Source organism: Lipotes vexillifer, unplaced genomic scaffold, assembly GCF_000442215.2.
Source record: "Lipotes vexillifer unplaced genomic scaffold, Lipotes_vexillifer_v1.1 scaffold8, whole genome shotgun sequence".
Lineage (NCBI taxonomy): Eukaryota > Metazoa > Chordata > Mammalia > Artiodactyla > Lipotidae > Lipotes > Lipotes vexillifer.
Window position 1 is genome coordinate 7,240,963 of NW_006781519.1, and position 21,509 is coordinate 7,262,471.

Consider the following 21,509-nt stretch of genomic DNA (forward strand, 5'->3'; position numbering starts at 1 on the left):
GCCCAAAGCCACCCCAAACAAAAGGTTAAATAGCAGCTCACATCCAAAGTCCCAAGAATTTCATTAATTGGTAAGTTAATGTCCCTTCTGGTGAGTCTATGTCCTTATTCTTTCCTAGCCTTAAGAAATCGGAATACACTTCAAAACTGGGGACACGTTTCTAAACAGCGCGTTGGAAAATCTCTAAGTGAGAAAATCTTCAAGTTTTGCTGGACTCTTTATTCTTAGCATGTGTTTTTCACTGTGTCTAGAGGTCTTGTTAAAATTGGTTTAATGACTCTTGGTTAGGGCAAAGAAATGACTGCCAGGGGTTTAGAAATCACAGCAGAGTCTCATCCTGCAGATGTGTTTTCAACTTCCCTTTCCTTTCCTCAGAAAGGGCTGAATTTGTTTTACCAGGCTGAAATGAGTATTTAGTGATGGCACTGAAAAATAAGATGCTATGGTTATTTATACTTTGAAAATAGTATTTACAGATAATGTTTAAGTGGAAGACAATCAGAATATTGGAACTAGAGAGTTTTTTCCTCTTATTAGCAGAGCACACAAGATGCTTCATTGGTTTGCTTGATCATGCATGAACGCTGAGCGCTGTTGGACTGCATCCCTAATCAAAACTTCACTTTACAAAAAAAAAAGTCCAGTCCTCTTGCTGATCAATTCTCCAACAGCAGAAAAATGCCACAACACTCAGAGTCTGTGAAGCAAACATGTAATCAATTGTTTACACTCAATTAAGCAGAAAATAAAACCCTTGTATTTAGAAGAAGATTATCTATAAAACACAAATCTAAAAAGAAACAGAAAATGGAAGGGCTAGTTGGTATAGCTCAAAATGGTCACGGTTCATGACCAAGCAGGAAGTATTTCCCCAGCAACATGTCTTGTGTCAAATAACCCATCAGCTTTCTGTTTATGTGATTCAAGTCATCTACTTTTCCCTTTTTGATTCCTGTGGATCCAAACATGTACAGGTGGGCTCTAGCAGGCACACAAGGTAAGACGTAGAACCAACATCAGATATCAATGTCTTTGAACACTCTCCTACTTATTCCAGGACACCCATCTTTGCAATGGTTTCCTTTTGACCTCAAACCAAAATATTCAGTAAAACAAACAAAAATACCATAAAAAGGCATATCAAAATGCAGATAAGTGAACTATTAGATAGTCATCAAATATGACATTAAAATTGGAAAATTCAAAGAGGAAATGCTTACCTTTATTTTTTTCTTTAGCCGCACTGCACACGGCATGTGGAACTTCACTGACCAGGGATCGAACCATGCCCCCTGCACCGGAAGCGCAGAGTCTTAACCACTGGACCACCGGGGAAGTCGGGAAATGATTACTTTTACGTGTATCCTCAAATGCCCATGGGAGGAAATTGTTTTATACTCCTTCCCCCATAAGTGGAAAGTAATAATTTCTCCATCTCATTTCCCTCACCCACATGTCTCCTGAGAAAGGAGATGTAACTTGTATACTGACAAGAAAGTAGAGTCAGGTATCTTACAGGGTCTCTAACTTTGAGGATAGCTGGTCCATTTTAAGTTCTCTCTCTTTCTCTAAGTGGTGTGTGGCATGTGACATGTTCCACATGTAGTGTAGTGTAGTCTAGGTCTACCTTGCATGCCCCATCTCCTCATGGATGGGTCCTAAGATTTGGACTTGAGGAAAAGGTACAAAGATGCCCCACTATGATTGTAGATCCAAATGGTGCTGTCCAATCAGCACTGCTTTTGATCAAATGCATAGTTTTGATCTGACACCTGGTCTTTATCTCAGTTGGTGGAGACTCATTGGGGGAAGGTGGGTGAGAAGAAAGTAGGATAATAAAACTGCACACGCGTGAGTTCCTGCATAAATTAATGTGAATATGCATGTACAGAAAAAGAAACTAGGAAAAAACACACCAGTGATGGCTGGCTCTTTAGCAGGAGAATGGGTAATCACTTTTGCTTCTTTAAATGTTAGTGTATGTTGCAAATATTCTACAGTATTGAAAAGAAACCCACACAGGTGTTTCCTGAAACAGTACAGCAGAACAGAGATTTACAGGCAAAACTCTGAATAAATTTTTGCCCAGTGTCTGGTTTTAAGCAAAACTGTCACAGTTTACCGTGTTAGATGATCTATGAGATTTACAAATTGGTGGAAAAGACAGCAAAAAACCCCACCTCTACACCTCATCTGCTGGTATTTTCATAAAAGAGCATGGTTTTCGAATTGGCAGAGTGAAATAAATGGCATTTTGCTCCAGCCAACAATGAAAGCAAACACCACATGTCAGGATTATTTACCAACTACAAATGCAGCACAGATCTATAAGCGGCTCTGGGCAGAAGAGCAGGTCTTCTGATTAAACATGAGCATCCCACTTTCCCAAGCTTTAACCGTGTTTTTCCTCTGGGATTTTCTTTTGCTAGGGGCATTTTAAATCTGTCAAGAATCAAATTTGAAGATTGCTGCCTTAGAGTCTAACAGAAGTGGCATATGGAAACCTTAGAGCACCATGTAGCGCTGTATAAACACCTGCTTTTTCAAATAGAAAAGAGATGAGGACCTTCAAACCCCAAAAGTGCATGCTTTGAAAGAGAATGTCAAAAACATTTAAATTATTATTCCAATTACATGGACATCCTTCACCTTTTCAAACTTAGCAAGCTATTGCCTGCCCCAACAGAGGCCTTTGTATAAACTGCTCTGTCAAAGACAACACCCGCCCCCTGCTTCATTTGCCAAAACAACCCTCATCGTCTCACTTTTTATGGTTCAGCTTAAATGCAATCCTGAAAAGACCTTCGACAACCTCTACTCAAGGCAGACCAACTGTCTCAGAACCGTCTTACTCCATAGGACTTACCACAACTGCTAACCAGTTAACCAATTCATTTCTTACCTTTTGCAGTCCGCCCCCTAGAAGCAACTCTAGGCTGCCTGAGGGTAGATCCAGCATCTCCTAACCTTAATGCTGATTACATGCAGCTGACACATCATGTGCTTTTGTACCAAGAGAAGGACATTAATTTTAACTCAATTACTAAATCAATATTCTGTCTCCTACAGCATTTGATTGCAGTAACATATATGCCAGTTTAGCAACCATACAGGTCAGTTTCAAAAAGAGGAAGAAAGAGGAAAGATGGGAGAAAAAATGTGAAACTCCCGAAACAATTAAATGAAGGCAAGAGGAGTGATGGGGCTGCAAATGTCCAGAAGATGTCACGTGTTGTCACTGTCTTCTGCCATTTGAATCACCAAAACCTTGTAAGTGAAGACAGTACGAATATAACTAAGAATACAACAAGCTACGTCCTGTAACCTGTAACAGGTATTTCACACTTTAGGACGTACGTGTATTTTTTTTTAACATCTTTATTGGAGTATAATTGCTCTACAATGGTGTGTTAGTTTCTGCTGTATAAGAAAGTGAATCAGCTATACATACACATATATCCCCATATCCCCTCCCTTTTGCGTCTCCCTCCCACCCTCCCTATCCCACCCCTCTAGGTGGTCACAAAGCACCGAGCTGATCTCCCTGTGCTATGCAGCTGCTTCCCACTAGCTGTCTATTTTACATTTGGTAGTGTATATAGGGACATGTATTTTTATATTAACCTCATTTCCGGCTGTGTTTTATATCCTAACCCTCAAAGATACTGGTTTTTGTCCTGTGGAATTTTTATTGACACTTACACATCCCTATAAGCCACATTAATTCCTTTTCTGGAACAACGTGACTTTTGAATTACTAAATGAAGAGGAATACGGAATGTAAGAACCCCCCGCCAGTACACAAGGGGCAAAGGGTCTGATACATTTATGGGAACAGAGAGAAGTTGAGGGGTGGCTTGCTTAGAAGACCAGAAATATCGTTTAGCATATGAGTTTTATATCATTTTTCTTTTTTTCCCACACGTTCTATTACCTTTATAGTGGTAATTAAGAAAAACATTTTTTAATCTTCAAGAAGGATTCAACCTGATGGTGCAGCCTCAAAGCCCCTGTCCAAAGGAACTGCCAAGGAATTCAAGTGCTGGTGACCTCCTGTGAACATGAGTAGCCTTCATGAGAAGTTCATAACACTGAAGCTTATAAAGTGAGATCTGTCTGCTAAGAGGAAGACTGGCCTTAGGGTGATCATCAAGCATCTCCTGGAACTGCCCAGCCACGAAAGCAGAGGCCTGAGATGGCAGCAGAGGAAGTAGCAAACGGAAGCCAGGCACTGAAAGAGATTTTAGAGGAAGAACCTGAATAGACTGGGCCACTCCTGTAGTCAGCAAACATCTCCCGTGCGTCTAGTTTCTTTAGGGACATGACATGATACAGAAACAGACAAAAACAACTCTTCCGGGCAACAGTGGGAAAGACAAACAACTGAACAGCCAATTATAACACTGTAACAGGGATTCCAACAGAGGGAAACCCAGAGCACCCTGAATCCAGAGAGGAACACCCTAAAAACGAATATGTCAACCAGTGTGAGCTGTAAGGTATTTAGACCCATGATTCTCCAATTTACGAATTTTGACATTCATGGGAATGTGTGGGGCTTCTAAACTTTTCTAGAAAAAAACAGAGAAAAATGGCACACAGCTTGAAAGCTTTCACACTTCATACTAATTGTGTCACCAAGGTGGGAGTAAATCAAACCCGTATCTCCAAGATACATGACTCATCTCTCCAGTGCCATTAGGAGTAACTCCACAGTAAGTGTATTAATGTAATTCCAAAGTATGTCATATCAGGACAGGACAGTTTCCAGGACATTTCGGCCTCCCAAAGGGTACAAAGTGATTTTAACAAACCTAGCAAATCCATCTGAGCAAGCCATTAAGTTCAGGGGAAAGAGCTTTCCAGCCAGTCACCAGCATTGTGGAAACAATACGTGCAGTTGACTGACCCACAACTTATGAGTTACCCAGATGCTCTTTAATTATGTTTCAAACTGCCAAACAAATTTTCCATTTGGAAAATTGTTCCCAGCTTACGTTCTCAGGAAATGAAGGATCTGGCCCCTCCTTTATTGAGAAGGAGTGACATTGTCAGTACCCATGCCATGTACCTGGGGGTTAATCAAATGTGGAATTTCCCATCCCACAAAGCTCTTACTCCCAGCAGGAGACTTCAAGGGGGAAAACAGCAGTTCTATTATATATGCCTATTGTTATATGCGTGGTGACTGGGGGCCGGGGTGTAGGAGGTGGTCGTTAAGAATATACTTCAAAGGAGTGGGTAAGATGAACGGTGATTAAAACCCTGAAATAAACATTTCTTTCAAAGGAGTTACAAGAATGTTTAGAAATAGCTTACACACACAAAAATTTCAGAAATCAACAGACTAACAATCTAAATAATCTATTCTAGTGTTTATACTCTGTCTCTAAGTTCTACACTATGTGCTTTGTCTATATTTACTTTCATGATTCCTGTGAGAAAGGTAATACTAAAATCCGTTTTACAAATAAATCATGGAGGAGTCAAACCCATCAGTCCCTAAAGTTGATGCTTCATCACTAAAAACTGGTAAATATCCTCAGTTGTGTACTTAAGATTGAAAAGACGTAACTAAACAAATGTAGACCCAATGGTTCTCCACCAGGGCCAATTCTGGCATTACCTCCCACCCCTCACCTGGGGACATCTGCAATGTCTGGAAACATTTGGATTATCATGATTTAGAGAGGTAAGAAATACTGGCATCTACTGCGTTGAGGCCAGCAATGCTGCTAAACGTCCTACAATGTTGAGGACACCCCCCACCCCCAATCAGTGAACTATGTGGCCCCAAATGTCAGTAGTGCTGAGGTTGAGAAACACTACTGTAGAGGAAGGCAGATCTCCAAGGATAATCAGAGCCAGTGACTTTCCAGCTATGTCCATGGTCCTTAAGAGGCCCATCAGGAACTATCTAAGCAAATGAAAAGAAAGCCAAGAGGATACAGATCTGGACTTAAATCCTCTCTTCACTTCTGTATATTGTGGGGTGGGGGTTGTGTACAAGTATTTGAGTGAAGTGCTCTGTACCTAAAATAATACATCTAGTCAACTCTGTATTTCCAAGAAAAATGGTAACTAGAATTTTCTTTTAAAGAAAGAAGCTATTACCCTTACTACCACTAACTTCCTCCCTATTCTGGTCATGGACCACTCAAATAGCTAGAAAACTCCCCCTGTAAAACAATATGATAAGGATGCCAAGAAGGTAACAAATGAGTGAGACAGGCCAAAAGGAGACGATAGGGAGTGGTGGGGACTGTGGGAAAAAAGATAGCTTGGTCTAAAGAGGTCAGTGGTTATCCAATCTAACCTGTTGCAATCAAAGAGACATTGACCCAGTGGAAATCTCCTGGTTTAAAGAGACTAAAACTGCTCTCACTCTAACTTCCACCTATTGGCCACCAGTCTGAATGTTAATCAATATATTACTGTGTGCAGAGGACAAATATTTGCAACCACTGTCATGTAACTTCCTTCTTTCTTCACCCATATCCCAAGATTCTTGGCTAAACATCAGGAGATTATATTTCACTCCCTGATTCTTTTAGCTTTTCCTCACAATACACGATTTTAGACCTTCTCGCCATGCCATACATCCTTTCCTGAATGCATCTGAAAATAGGAATCCTAGAAAAGGTTGTGAGGAGGAGATAAACAGGTAAAACAAATTTTGTATTTATCAATTTGTTAATTTGTCTGACTCTAGCAACAAGCCTCTAAGTTTCTTATGAAGTGCTATTTCTCCAGAACATCTATCATGCCTGGTATTTGGTAAGCACTCAGTAAATATTCAGTAACTAACTGAATTTTTTAATGTGTGTGTGTGTGTGTGTGTGTGTGTGTGTGTGTGTGTGTGTGTGTTATTTATTTATTTATGCATACATGCATGCTGCACCAGGTCTTAGTTGCAGCATGCAGGATCTCCATTGTGGCATGCAGGACCTTTAGTGGCGGCATGTGGACTTCTTAGTTGCAGCACGTGAACTCTTAGTTGCAGCATGCACGCTGGATCTAGCTCCCCGAACAGGGATTGAAACTGGGCCCTCTGCATTGCGAGCGTGGAGTCTTACCCACTGGACCACCAGGGAGTCCCCAAATGAATTTTTAAATCCTGATTAGTTTGCCTGATGTGACCATCCTATTAAAAAGCCGGAGAGTGTGAAGCTCTTTTTTACACTATAATATGATGAAGGTGCATAGAAGAGAGACTGTCACCATAATCATCACCACGTCAGTTTTCACATGAACATGTAACAAGCCAAGTCCAGAAAAAGGGCAGTGTGCTCAGGGGAAACAACCTCCAGTTCAGTCTTCTACATCCTCAAACTGTAAATTAATTTGAGTTTCTTTCATTATAATGTAAACAATTATAAAAAATCACATAAGATTATATAAACAGTCTGAGAAGAAGAAAATGCACCTTAAAATACCTAAAGAAGACAAGGATGTCCAATCTCACCACTGTATTCAACACTGTACTGGAGGTTCTAGCCAAGGCAATTAGGCAAGAAAAAGAAATAAAAGGCATCCAGATCAGAAACAAAGAAGTAAAACTATCTCCAGTTGCAGAAGATATGATCCTGTATATAGAAGATTCTAAAGAAACCCACCAAAAAGTGATTACAGCTAATAAATGAATTCAGCAAGTTTGCAGGATACCAGATAAATGTATAAAACTCATTGGTTTTCTATACACTAGAAATGAACACTCTAAAATTGAAATTAAGAACATCAAAAAGAAGAAAACTGGTCGGAATAAATTTTACAAAAGAAGTATAAGACTTGCACACTGAAAACTACAAAGACATCATAAAAAGAAATTAAAGACCTAAGTAAAAGGAAAGACATCCCCTGTTCACATGTCAGAAGCCTTAAAATTGTTCCAGTATTTCAGTCTGAACTGATCCTGAGGACACAGAGATAAACAGCCGAGAACCCTACAAAGAAAGCTGTCCTTCAAGGTTTTCATTGCCTTATTAATCAACGTTCAAATTCTTTGATCACCATGTAAAGTAAATAGTTTTACTGGCCTACAGCTCACACTTCCCAATCATTTTTGTAACGAATTTTTAGAACTTTGTTTTGTTTCTTACCAAAAAAGGAAATGAAGTAAATTCCACAGGCTTTATTCATGGTGAACCTATGTTGGCTACTTTGCAGTTTTTTATACCGTTGGTTATTAGACTTTTTTTCTATTACAATATGGCAATAGTTGAAAAGACCAAGGAATTCTGATATACACAGGTTAGTGATCTTATAGAATAACAGGCATTACTGGTTAAACCATGTCATTTGATACATCGACAAACTCACAAAGCATATTAAAATATCCTGCACTCCAACTTCAAAATTGCAGGAGACTTCTATTGTGTTTTACAAGTCCAGGGAAATACCAAGTCACAACGAAAACAGAAACGCACATCAAAGAAAACTGGTGTTCACATTTTATATTTCCTAGCCCGACTCGGCAATCAACCATTAAAGAGAACCGAAAACAGATAAAAGAATGAAATCCTACTGGCTCATATTTACTACCCAAATCACTGTATGAGGAAGGCTCTCCAAGGCAAAGGGATCTATGACTCAGGCTTGTCAGGTCTCCCAAAAGTAGTTTCTTTCCATGAGATGCAGCAAATTCCCCAATATTCATAAAAGGCTCCATCAATAAAACTGAAAATGTTAAGTGTTTCAGTGAGTTTTGGTGATAAATGCCAGAATATGAACAACAATTCTGATACCCTGACACTCTGGGTGAAAACTGTCTCATACAGAAAGTCCCAAGTTAAAAACAGAGATCTCAGTAAGTACTTTTGTCTCACATAATAAGCCTTGGCAGCATTTCAAATTAAATACTCTATTGTGCAAGGAGCTAATTAATGTTCAGATTAAACCCAAAGAATGACAGGAACATTTACTATACTTTCAGTAATTATGCCAGCCTTCTATATTCAAAATAAGGTCTTCCTAATTTTGAAAGGTGTCACTGCTAACCCAATGAATTCCACAGAACACAAAGCTTGCACAGTTTCAATATTTTGCATACAAAGAGTTTTTTTTTTTTTTTAAACCAACTAGCATTCATTTTATGCTTTCTCCTTCTTAGTGCCATTATTTTCATTGTTTCCATTCCAGTGCATCAGAAATTTCCATATGTAAACATGTTAGCATCCTGCGAGCCTGTTTCTGACTTCCAAATAAACAATTAATGCTTCTTCTACCAAGGCCTACCCACAACTACTAAACATTATTCTATTTAGTGTATTTTTATTAACCACTCAAATATGATAAATTTCTGCAAGGTGTTTGGTCAGCTGTTTCCTCCCCATTTCTGGTCTAATGATAAACTACAAAACAACCAAAATTGGGCACCTGTGAGGTTTCTCTGCAGTTTACATATTAACTCCCTACTGGGGATCTAAGCACTTGTACCAAAGTTTAAAAACATAAAATTAACTTCTGAGGGCCAGGCCAGCATTCTCAAATACATTTCCTCTGCTGCAGAACATTCATGTTCTCAATACTTAGGGAATAAGTATACAAACACTAGGTCAATGCTTCTGTGCTACTGGTGGGTCCACACTCGTCTAAAAATTAAATAAAAGCCAAAAATTGCAGAATTTAAATATGACTTTTCTTCTTTGCAGACTAAATGTAAAATATTCTTATATTTGGACCCAGACAGTTGATGTCTAGGAAATTACACTTCAGATACAAAAAAAATTAAAAAGGAAAGCAAAAATTGCACAAAGACTCTATATGTCCTTTCTGACATAAAAATGTAGGCCTGAATGAAAAGCTACATTTCTTAATATTAAAAAAAAAACAGGAATACATGGAGAGGAGGGGACATTTATGAATGCAAGTGGGAGACAGTTGAAATTTCCATAAATAAACACTTTATGACAGATTTTACAAATGTAATATTTTATAGCAAATAAATGACAAGGTATAAATACAGGTACTGAGGAAAGCCATGAATTACTTTTAGGTGGGGGAAGAGGAAGGCAAGTTACAGAAAGGCTTTGACAGTGTGATCACATTCTGTTTAATACATATTACCTACATAGACATTTGTGAACTCAAAATCCTGAACTTGCACCTAACTTTTAACAGTGGAAGGTGGTACAGTAATAATGTAAGGGGGAGTGGAAAAAGGAATTAAGTAGGAGAACCCTCGTTTCCACTTTTCATTATTTAACTTTTGACAGTAAGCCTGTTACTCCTATAATAATTCTTTTAAAAGCCAAGTACTAACTTCAAAACATTTACTAATGTATCCCCTCTGTAAAAGAAATTAATCTGCCATTTAATATTTGGAACTGACACTTTCTTGGTTTTGTGATTCATGAAACTAACACATTTGTTGGACTATATACTTTTATGAAATGCTATTTAAATTGCTATCTGGATGAGCAAACAACAGAAACCATTTAACTTGTTTCGCTTTAGATAATAATTATTGCTTTTGAAAACAACCAATTTATATTGAACAAATTTTAGAATTACAGAAAACTTACGAAAAGAGTATAATTTTCCTCACCCAGCTTCCCCAAATATCACCTTATATAACCACATCCCAATTATCAAAACCAGGAAATTAACACTGGCAAGAAATTATGAACCGAAAGACAGACTTTATTTGAATTGTTCCAGGTTTTCCTTAATTTCCATTCCTAGTTCCAGAATCCCATGTCGCATTTAGTTATTTCTCCTTAGTCTCCTCCTGTCTATAACAGCTTCTTAGTCCTCCCTGGTCTTTGACGATTTTGACAAGAGTCCTGATCAGTTAATATAGAATGTCCTTCCATTTGGGGTGTCTGATGGCATCCCAGGATTGGAGTGAGATTATGCCTTTTTGGTAAGAATACCACAGAAGTGATGATGTGTCCTTCCTAATTACTGTTTCTAATAGTAGAAGAATCTTTCATTGACATTGGGCTATTGAATGCTCAAACTTGTAAGCAGTTTTTGTAATGCTTTTTTTTTTTCTGGAGAGAGGAACTGCTTTTAGTCCATCATGATTAAGGCTTCTAAAAGTAGGAAATGGATTTCAGTTATAAGGTTTCCCCACTGCCAGTTGTGTCCCTCACGTTAAGTTCTTATCAAGGGGGAGTCTGGCCCATACTTCCCCTGATTCTAGGCACATGGTGGGAGTGGAAAAAAAAATCCAACTATCTCCGCAAGTATTGTTCTCCAGTTTCATCGCTAGAAAGGAATGATGGCACTTTCAAAAATAAGAATAGAAAGATCTCAGCAAAGGCTTGAAGCCAGTCTACAAAATGTGTGCGTGTGTCACTGAGGCACATCTCCAAGCAGACAGCCCTCCATCTGATAGATGCCTGAATCGCCAGCTATCCAAGTCCCAAAATATAAATACAGAGCAAACATCTCTTTGGAGCCACGAGGTAACCATTTTGAAACACTTCCCATCTCCCCTTGTTTATAAAGATGGAAGTTTACTGATTAATCAAGTAGCCTGTGTAATTAAAATTTAAAACATTATGAATCTGTTAAAAGAGCATCCTCTCCCTCTCAAAGCCTTTTGCCTCGCAGATGCCATTCAAGTACATCTGACACCATCCCCAGGCAATCCCAGGGCCCTTCTGAAATGGTTCCCTGAATGGTGTCAATAGGAACAACTTCTTCAAGCATCAGTTGCTGAAACAGGATGCAGAGAAAGACGGCTCCAACCTCCATGAACACGCAATATTCTAAGCAGGTCTATGCTCTGACATATGATTTCTACACGCTGAAACGGGAGGAAGAAAATGAGACGAGGGAACAAAAGCCACAGTAAGAGATTTCGTGAGATCTTTATCCACTTTGAATCTCCCTTCTTTAGATAAGGGCATGTGGCAGAGGAAAAAGAGGAAGGACAATTTCTAAAGGTAACAATTTTCTATCCCTACTTGGCCGGTACACCTGCTAAAGTCCTAGGAGAGTCAAGACTTGATAGGTTGACGTATTAAGACCTCTCCTGACCTGCTCTTTCAGTTCTACCTAAGGGTAAGTCTCTGGTGCCAGATTTATTCCACACTGAAACAACACTGATGTGATGTGGCCTTGGAACTTCAGTTATGGGACTACAACTCTCTCATTAGCCAAGGACAGGGCTTCTCAACCTTAGCACTACTGACAATTTGGGCCAGATAATTCTTTGCTGTAAGGGTAGACCTGTGCATTTTAGGGTGTTTAGCAGCATCCCTAGCCTCTACCCACTAGATGCCAGTAGCACTGTCCTCCGCCTCAAGTCATAACAATCAACATTATCTTCAGACGTTGCCAAATGTGTCCTAGGGGACATAACCACCCCTGATCGAGAACCCACCACTGTCCCAAACAAGTCCTACAAATTTAAAGTCAATGAGTGTGTATGAGTGTGTGTGTGTGTGTGTGTGTGTGTGTCAGTGTCAGTAAAAGGAGAAGGAAGGAAGAAGAGAAAAAAGTGTTGTGGGTATTTAAGTGCAAAGGAAGACATTCACCTCTCTGACCCGAAATGTACCCCCACCCCAGAAGCACCTACAAATTTGAACTTATCCTGCTGCCTTTAAATATGCAAGCCATCAGCAACACTGAAAACCTATTTGCATAAGCTAGATAAAATCCTGGAAAGAAACACATCAAACCCGGTCAGACTTGAGAAGATGAGCTTCCCAAAGTTGGTGGATAGAATCCAGCACAGGCTGCTAGGCCAAGCCCACCGCTCAAGGCCTGGAATAGAGAGAACGGGGGCAGCCGTTGTTGATGACACTGGCCAGGGAGAGCCTGAGCTGTCAAGATGAGTGGAGGGTGGAGGAAAGGGCACTGGCTCAGGGCGCTGGGCTCTGCGTTCTTGTGGCTGGGACAGTCTGACTCAGAGCTTCTGTTGCTAGGGTCTGCAAGCGATTTCAGAGTGCCTTTTCCCACAGCAAACTGTAATAATAAAAACAGCCAACACTGCTTCTGTGTCAAACACTGTCTAGGATTTGAATCAACAGAAATAAATCCATTCACTACCCTCTACTCTACGGGACAGTGTTTGACAGAGAGGCAAGGCAACGGGGCAGAAGAAGGTTGAGGTTCTTGTTTTTCGTGTGTGTGCGGTACGCGGGCCTCTCGCTGCTGTGGCCTCTCCCGTTGCGGAGCACAGGCTCCGGACGCGCAGGCTCAGCGGCCATGGCTCAGGGGCCCGGCCGCTCCGCGGCATGTGGGATCCTCCCAGACCGGGGCACGAACCCGTGTCCCCTGCATCGGCAGGCGGACTCTCAACCACTGTGCCACCAGGGAAGCCCGAGGTTCTTGCCTCTTACGGCGTGGTCATTAGGGGTGGGAACCGGTGTGAACCCAGAAAAGCTGACTCAGCGTCCTGATCACTTAGCTGCTCATCTACACCGCCCTCGGAACTGTCACTCATTCGTAGTCACAATAGAGAGCTAATGGGTAAAAATGTCTTCCTGGGAAGGAGAGAAATGGGATGCAAAAAACTACCTACCTCTCCTCGCCACTCGCAAAAAAATATACCCACATTCACACAAAACACTTCATTGCACCACACATTACCAATTTATTTTCCTGAAGGAAATCATAGTTTATAACATAAACATAAATGCCAAATGCAACCCATAGCCCATCCTACAGTACTTTTCTTTTTTTCTACCAGCTATCTAAAATTAAGAAAGGTTTCTAATGCCCAGAAAATAATATAACTGACGGCCATAGAGCTACCACCATTCACTTAAGGGGATTTAATGTTTCAGTATATTTGCTTTAGATCTGTGTTAACATTAAAGATATGAAATGTTATATATAGGTAAAGCTAAAAGTTTAACCATGTTGATCTATGGGTCTTGTTTATTCATTTTAGCAGCTGCCTGGTCCCCCAAGGTATGACTACACCACATAAATTTACTGACTGCCTGGCCAAAGTTGTTGAGGTTGTAGCCAGTTTTCTGCATGACAAATTGTGCCGTGATGAACATTCCACATGTCGCCCAGGCTACGCGGATCAAGAGGTTCTCTAAGCTACAAATGGAATTATCTGCTCGTGAAGCATCCCCAAATGGTTGACTCCATTTGCTCCAACCCAATGACCCTTCTGAAAGGGGAAGAGAAAAAAGTCACATCTGGGAACTCAACTGGTTCCCTTTCTGACTCGTCCTCATTGCAGTGATGGATGGGTCTGACTCAAAACCAATTCCTGAGATTTTCTAAAGATGGATCTTAAATGAGAACTATAATTTCAAGGAAAGGCTCTTCCTCTTTTCAGATGTAGCTGTTTTGCCAGCCTGGATATTCTACTTCTGGATTCTCCTGGGAACACACAAACTAGACACGCAGCAGTCTCACACACACCCTGGCCCAGCTCACCAAGAAGAGATTATTATGACCCTTTATATACATATCATGATACACCTCATAGATGATCATGGCGAATGCTGACTGAGCACTTACGAAGGGCCAGGCAAGGGAAGCACTGCCAGCATCATCAAACCAGCCTCAGAACTAAGTGTGATCCCATTTTACAGATGGGAAAATCGGGGCTCAGAGGGAATAAGTGATTTGCCCAAGATCCTAAAGTTAGCGAGACGCGGGGCCAAACTCTACAAAAGCAATTCATTGTTAACTACAGAACCAACAATCTTACGTGTTTCAAACACCGGCTGCGCTACAGGGACTGTCCTTGACACAAGTGCGTGCTATTTCCACAGAAAATATATTTATTTGGCCCAATCCACTCCAAAGCAAGACGTTTTGAGAAGTGTTTCTCTTACTGAGGTTTCAACAGTAAATGGAGTATATGGGAAAAGCTCTGTGATCCTAGAATCAGCTGCCTGCATTTTGGTTGCATAGAGCGAGGGGGTATTTTCAGCTGTCGAGAGCTTTGAGCTTGGCTTCTGAAATGCTAGGCAAAACCACTCAGGGTAAAAATATTTCCACAACCTGCTGCCCTGACGACCAACGGCTCCTACGCTGGCATTGACTGGTTAGCAGGACACAAGATGAACTCTAAATCTTAAGGCTAGAGAGAAACAGGTCTCTCTCCTTTTTCCCCTGTGCAAACTTGTCACTTTTAAGGTATTCAAGCTGGAACTCAACAGGTCCGAACAGGACAATTCAGTCCCGGCAGGAGAGACAAAACAAGTATTTTTAAACACAAACTTTCTTCTTTTCATGAAGTTACTACAGATTCTGTCAAACGATCCACACCATGATCCAACTATGAGAAACCTATTTTAGTTTTTCTATCCATGTATACAAACCTATTTTAGTTTTTCTATGTAATATCATTATTTATTCAACTAACACTTTCCTATCCCTTGTTATTTGATTCTTACAATAACTCTAAAAAAAACAAAACAAGAAAACTATTAACTGCATTTTCCTAGGAGAAAAGAGAAAGGCTCAAATAAGTTAAGTCCAATAGATCTCTCGTGAAGTGCACAGAGGATCAACACAGACACTTCAAAATTGAACAGCAGGGGTTCACAGCGTACCCCTGGCACGTATTAGCTTCATATTCTTAGATAAGTGATTTCATCTCCCCAAGTAAACTACAGTCCACAAGCCAAACACAGTCCAGCCACGCTTTTGTAAATTAAATTTTACTGAAACAGAGCGACATTCATTCATTTACATAACATCTCATGGTGACTTCTGTGCTACAGCAGCAGAGCTCAATAGCTGCAACCAAAACCAGGGGCCACAAAAGCCTGAATCAGTTACCATCCAGCCCCTTTCCAGGGAAGGTCCACACATCCCTGCACTGAGCCTCCTAGAGCCTATCTCATCTCAACACTTACTGAGAAAGGTGTTTACATAGAAGGCCCGTGCCTGATGAAAGTTCAATCACTGGTGATGACAAGTAGCAGGGACAGAGGACGAGGAGGGTGGCTGGGAGTAGCAGTGGCACCAGGGGGAGGGGAGGACAGGACAGTCACAAGGAGCACCGAAGCGACCGAGCCAAGGACGTGTCAGTCGAGGGGGACCAAACACACCGCAGACAACTTTGGGTCGCTCGCAGGCAAACACGTTAAAGCCTCTCTTGGCAGAATCTGAAAAGCGTGCAGTCACCCGAATGAGAAGCAAATATTCCCATGGGGTTTCAACATTTTTTTTTAGTCCTGCAGCCCAAATACAGACCTGTAATTGTATTTCTCACAAAGATCTGCCCACAGGCTGACCGCCAGATGTTCTCTGTGTTCCGTGCCTCTCGCAAAAGAGGACCATGCCCAGGGATTTGTAGAAGGACACCCCTACGTCAAAATAGAAAATGAATTCTGAAATATTATACATGGAGATGCTTCGAAAAAGTGGGAAACCTTCTTGTAAAGAGATCTGGGCCTACGCATCCTCTGAACTCAGTGCCTCAGAGACTGCGTCACCGTTTGAGGTGCAAATGACGGCAAATCCATGATGAATGGACCAGTAACAGGTACATCAGAGCAAAAATTTAAAAAGCGGCAGGAAAGGCCATAGTGATTAGCAAGTGAGATTCTATCCTCCTCAAAGTGTGCAAAGCAGGGAGGCCACAGAAGAGAATAGGTTTGTTTTACCAAAAAACTTCTTAGAGGTGACCGACCTCAAAGCCAGAGATCCCCAATCCTGCTAAAATCTAAAAACAAAATTTTGAGCAAGTCATCAAGGTCTCATCATTATAAGACCTTGTTATAAATGTGCCTGCTGAATTAAATATGAGGCTTTTACAGGTACAAAGACCAATGCCCAAAGGAATTCCAAATAACATGAGATCTAGAGAGCCTGGCCCTAGAAACTTCAAAAACTGCCAGAAACAGTATTTGACCTTGACCCTGACTTGTTTGCCTTACTTGTGCTAACGCAAACAAACAAAAAAATCCATCCCTTTGCAAACAATTTTCTGTTACAAATTAGCCTCCGGGCAATTCTATACGCTAAATGTGTTCACTTTGCCCATCAAAACCTTCAAAATCAAACTCACATGGGAAAAATTTAACCGAAAAGAGGAGAGAGCCCAGAAGGGGGTGGGGGGAGAGGAACAAAGAAAGGGAGAGGGAGGCAAGAGGGGGGCACTGAAATCCAAGGTCCCGGGTGGGAGAATACAGCCCATCAAGGGACAGCAGGGAGGCCAGGGTGCTGGGGCCAACTGGGAGGAATGTGAAGTCAGTAAGACCTACAGGGGCATGGCTCCAGAAGGCCTTTCTTCTAGAACTTAGGAATTGTGGAATCAATTCTGAGAGAGAAAAGGAAGCACAAGAGGGCCGTGGGCGTAAAGGTACCTGACGTAAAGGTACCGTGGGCGTAAAGGTACCTGACGTAAAGGTACCTGACATTCTCTGATCTTGGGGCTCTTCTACCACTGGATGAGACAGAACATGATCCACTACAGAGTTTTTATGAGGATGATATAACTAACATTTTAAATGGCCAGTCCAGAGCCTGGCACAAAGCTGGGTCTCAAGACATGTCCCTTCTCTTCTCCTTTGTAAAGGGAGAATTTCGAGGGCAGAGGGAGGAGGCTTAAGTAAAACAGGAGACCTTAAGCATAGGGGTGTGCCTAGCCAATCCTACTTGTTAAACCACATCCACAGGACAGCCACAGAAGAAGAGGACCACATCCGCAACTCATGCTCTACGCTGCCAGGAGAAAGGTGCTCACGCCAGCAAGGCCCCAAGGGCTCAGACTCCCAGTGGGAAAAAGACCATTGCGCTCAAACTCTATAACCCACTTCCAGACCCCAGGCACAGGCGGGAACTCACCAATGGGCCTCACACAGTCCTGGGCTTTCCCTCACCTTCAAAGGGTCAGATGCATGTACTTTTCCTACATAATTCAATTTTGAGTTCCTTAAGAGAAGGGCTGTGTCCCTTGTCTCGGGAACTCCATCACCTACTTGATACAGGATGAAGGCTCAAGGAACCTCTGAGTCAGGGAGGGAGAGAGAGCTGCACAGAGAGATGGAGAAGGGGTATAGGGTAAGGGCTTGGATTGTTAAGGAGTTAGACCTGCCCAAGGCCCCACTTCTGTCACTTCCCAAAATGATTCCCTATTTTTAACATGAAGATAGGAGTCATGAAAAGATCAAATGAATAATGGATGGGAAGAGCTTAGTGTATGGTTCATAAAGAGCAATGAATAGTGAAAGCTATTGTTATTATAAAACAGAAAGGAGAGAAAGAAGAGAAGGAGAAAGACTCACGTTTGGAAAGGTCACCCACTTCGGCGCCTGCTGTATATTATATGCACAGCCCCTTACAACGAACCAGCTACCCAGCAGGGACCTGCTTCCCTTGGCTTTTTGCTTCCACCAATTACCCATTTAACCATTCTCACTTCAGGCAACCAAGTCAGCTCAACGGGGGCCCCTGGTACGTCTCCATAAGCAGCCACTCCTTGGCCAGGCCAGGCACTCAGCACGGCGCCATCAACGCCTGCTGCTGCTGAATCACAGTGACAGGAAACCCTGATCCGCTCCAGAAGGAACTTCTGGGGCCAGGAGGCCATCTGGTACAGCTCCCTTCCCAATCCTGGGCAACCTGATGAAGAACTACTCTTGGCTCCAAGGCTGATGTTCGACCCAGCCAACAAGCCTTGCGTCTCCCGTCAAGTCTTGCTGTGATCCCGGGCCCCAGCACTCCCGTGGTCTCTCTTGCCACAAACACAAGTCTCCGCTAGGATAAAAGAGCAACCAGTTCCAAAGAGGGCAAAACTCTGTAAAACTGTAATTTTTACACACAGGAGCTATGCTCACTTCCCTCTCCTAAATCCCAGCCAGGCGTTCTAAAACGGGGATGTGCTCCCCCTTTTCCCTTCCCGTCCTCAACCCCAGTCTCAGTCCCACACCTGTGTGGACAGGGGCAAGCAGAAGCCTTCCAGTTCCCAACCAACACCACGTCCTGATCCTCTATGACATTACAATTACGGAAAGCCATCATGGTCAAGTGTAAATAGAAGTGTGTGTACCAGGGGCAAAATGAGGGGCGCATCTTCACGTGCATCCAGAACAGGAAAGGGGAAGTACAAAGGTTTAACAGGCAATGTCGAATAATAAAATGATATCCGGTGACAGTAACTGGAGGCAGTGTCCCTAAAGAGTGGGCAAAGCAAAGTCAGCCCGTTCCTGGATGCAGCGGGAATGGCACTGCGTGAATTACCCTTCCACACGTGGAAGCAGGCACAGAGGAGTTTCCCTGGTTCATTTGTAAAACTGTTACCATCAGAGCCTTCACAATATCCTTACGTTGGTCCATATAAGATTGAAGATTATACCTATAAACAAACCAGAGCCCCTCTGAATGGCACAGGAGGCCTGGATGGGCACTGATTTAACTCCGCAGACTTGTTATGGCAAGAGCCTACAGGGTGATAATCAGATGTCAGTGCCTCTTGAACAACTGCTGAATCTCAGCATTTCCTAGAAGAGTACAGATAAAGCAGACAGAAAATGACCCCAGTACAACACCCCAGGCCTTCTGTGGCTGCCCCGGCTACAGGGCCATCAGAGGAAATACACTTTATCCTTGGGGCAGTGGGCTCGGCTCAGAGATCTGGCCCCAGTGGCACCAGGCACACACACAGCAAAGCAGGAAAGCTCAGTCAATGAGAAGGCAAACAGGCTCTGCCCTGCTCATGGAGTGGTAGTAGCTTGCTGCCACCTGCCCTGTCAGCGTGCGGGGTGCCCTAGTCCAAAACAGGATGATTCTATTATGATAAGAGGCCATCTGTATCAGGACAGAGGCCCTGCCCCACTTACTGCACCAAAAATAACAGTCGGGGAATAATGCACAGTCACTGAGCATGGGGTAGAGACTGCCCGAGTTCTAATCTTGGCTTCACCACTTACTAGACATGCGCTTTGAACTGAGAGCTCTAGCACTCAGTTTTCTCAGCTAGGAAATGGGAAGAATAATAGTCCTTTCCTCCCATGACTTTTCGGGAATACAATGAGATGACGGAAGCACGTAGCTGCCTAATTAATTGGTAGCTGCTATTATTATTACGGTTACTCTCACTATTGTCATGGTGGTTGACACGACAGAGTTGAGAACAGACGCTGAATGAGAGCATTCTAAGTTGCACTGGTTTTGACCCCAGAGATACCCTGGCCATCTACACGAAGCAACTCCCCAGTTTACCTCTGGACTAAAAAGCACCATCATCCCCCCTGATCAGCAGAAATGACCCCTGTTCTCTGGACACCCAGACACAGCCAAATGCTTGAGCCCGCAGCTCTGGAGGGAACAGAGCTGGAGGGCAATGGTCTCAGAGTGGGTGGACGAGGCAATGACTGAACATGCCTGGGTGACAGTGGCATGCTGGCACAGACAGCCCTTCCAAGACACGGAAATCTCACAAGAGACCTTCTGCAGAACCACTGAAATAGCACGGAGCGGAACACTGGGGAACAATCCGGGAAGAATGAGATACAGACACTACAGGTTACAAGGAGCTGCAGGATCCCGTGGTCCACTCTGCCTCCTTCCGAGGGTCTTTCGAATCTGTCATTTCCTCTCAATTTCCAAAGCACAGATGTTGAAAAGAAAACGCCCGGGTTATTGAATGCTCCGGGTGGCTGGTGAGGCAGATTTAAAGACGGCAATGGCAGTGAGGAAATCACAGCTGCAAAGTGAAAAATTAAGAGCTGAAACTAATTCAGTTCACCACGCAAAGCTGAACTTGATAGTTTATTAGAAAAAGATCAAGTGACAAGCAAATGACTCTGGTTTCCTAATCCCCCTGAGATGTGTCTTAAGTCTACCAGAATCCCTGAGATGCTCAATTTAACTGCTTTGCTTACAGTTAAGCAGCATTAGAAGACTGGGACTCTCCACACCCAGTTATCAGGGGTCAGGGGGCGCACGATCCACTGACCGACCTACCAAAGATGGACATCTTTAGAGACCAGTATCACAAAACGAAGTCCCTACCATGCCGTGAGATATTAGAACACTTTTGTCTCCTGGGCTATTGAATGAAATCCTGGGCAAATAAAGGAGTAACATGAAAGAATAGGTCATAATTACGTGGCATGAAAGAATTCTACCACCCTAGCAAACATTCACTGACCATTATCAATGACAGGTGCACAGGGAGGGATTGCTTGGCTTTGTTCTCATAAAAATCTCAGGCGGTAAGTAATTTTATTATCCCCAATTTACAACAGAGAAGAACAGGAGATGCAAAGAAGTTAAACGACTTAACTAAGTGTCTAAAGTTCCAGAACTTAGGAGAGGGTACGATATAGGATTGGGACCCAGAGCTACCTAGCTCTACTGCTATCTTCCTTAACCAGCATGAACCTAACCTTGGGCAACGTGTTCAGAGTTGGCACTGATGAGTGAGTTCTGCTGAATACATAAGGCACCTCTGAGGTTCATTCCAGGTTAACATTCTTACTGCTGAACTCTCTTCTAGTGAAAGTGAAAAAAAGTTGAATTGCACACTCACTAAACATGCAAAGCTGACCTTTCTTTTACCAGTTTAAATGACCTGTTCAGTATTTAATGACAACACAGAAAAAAAAAAAAAAAAAAAAAAAAAAAAAACA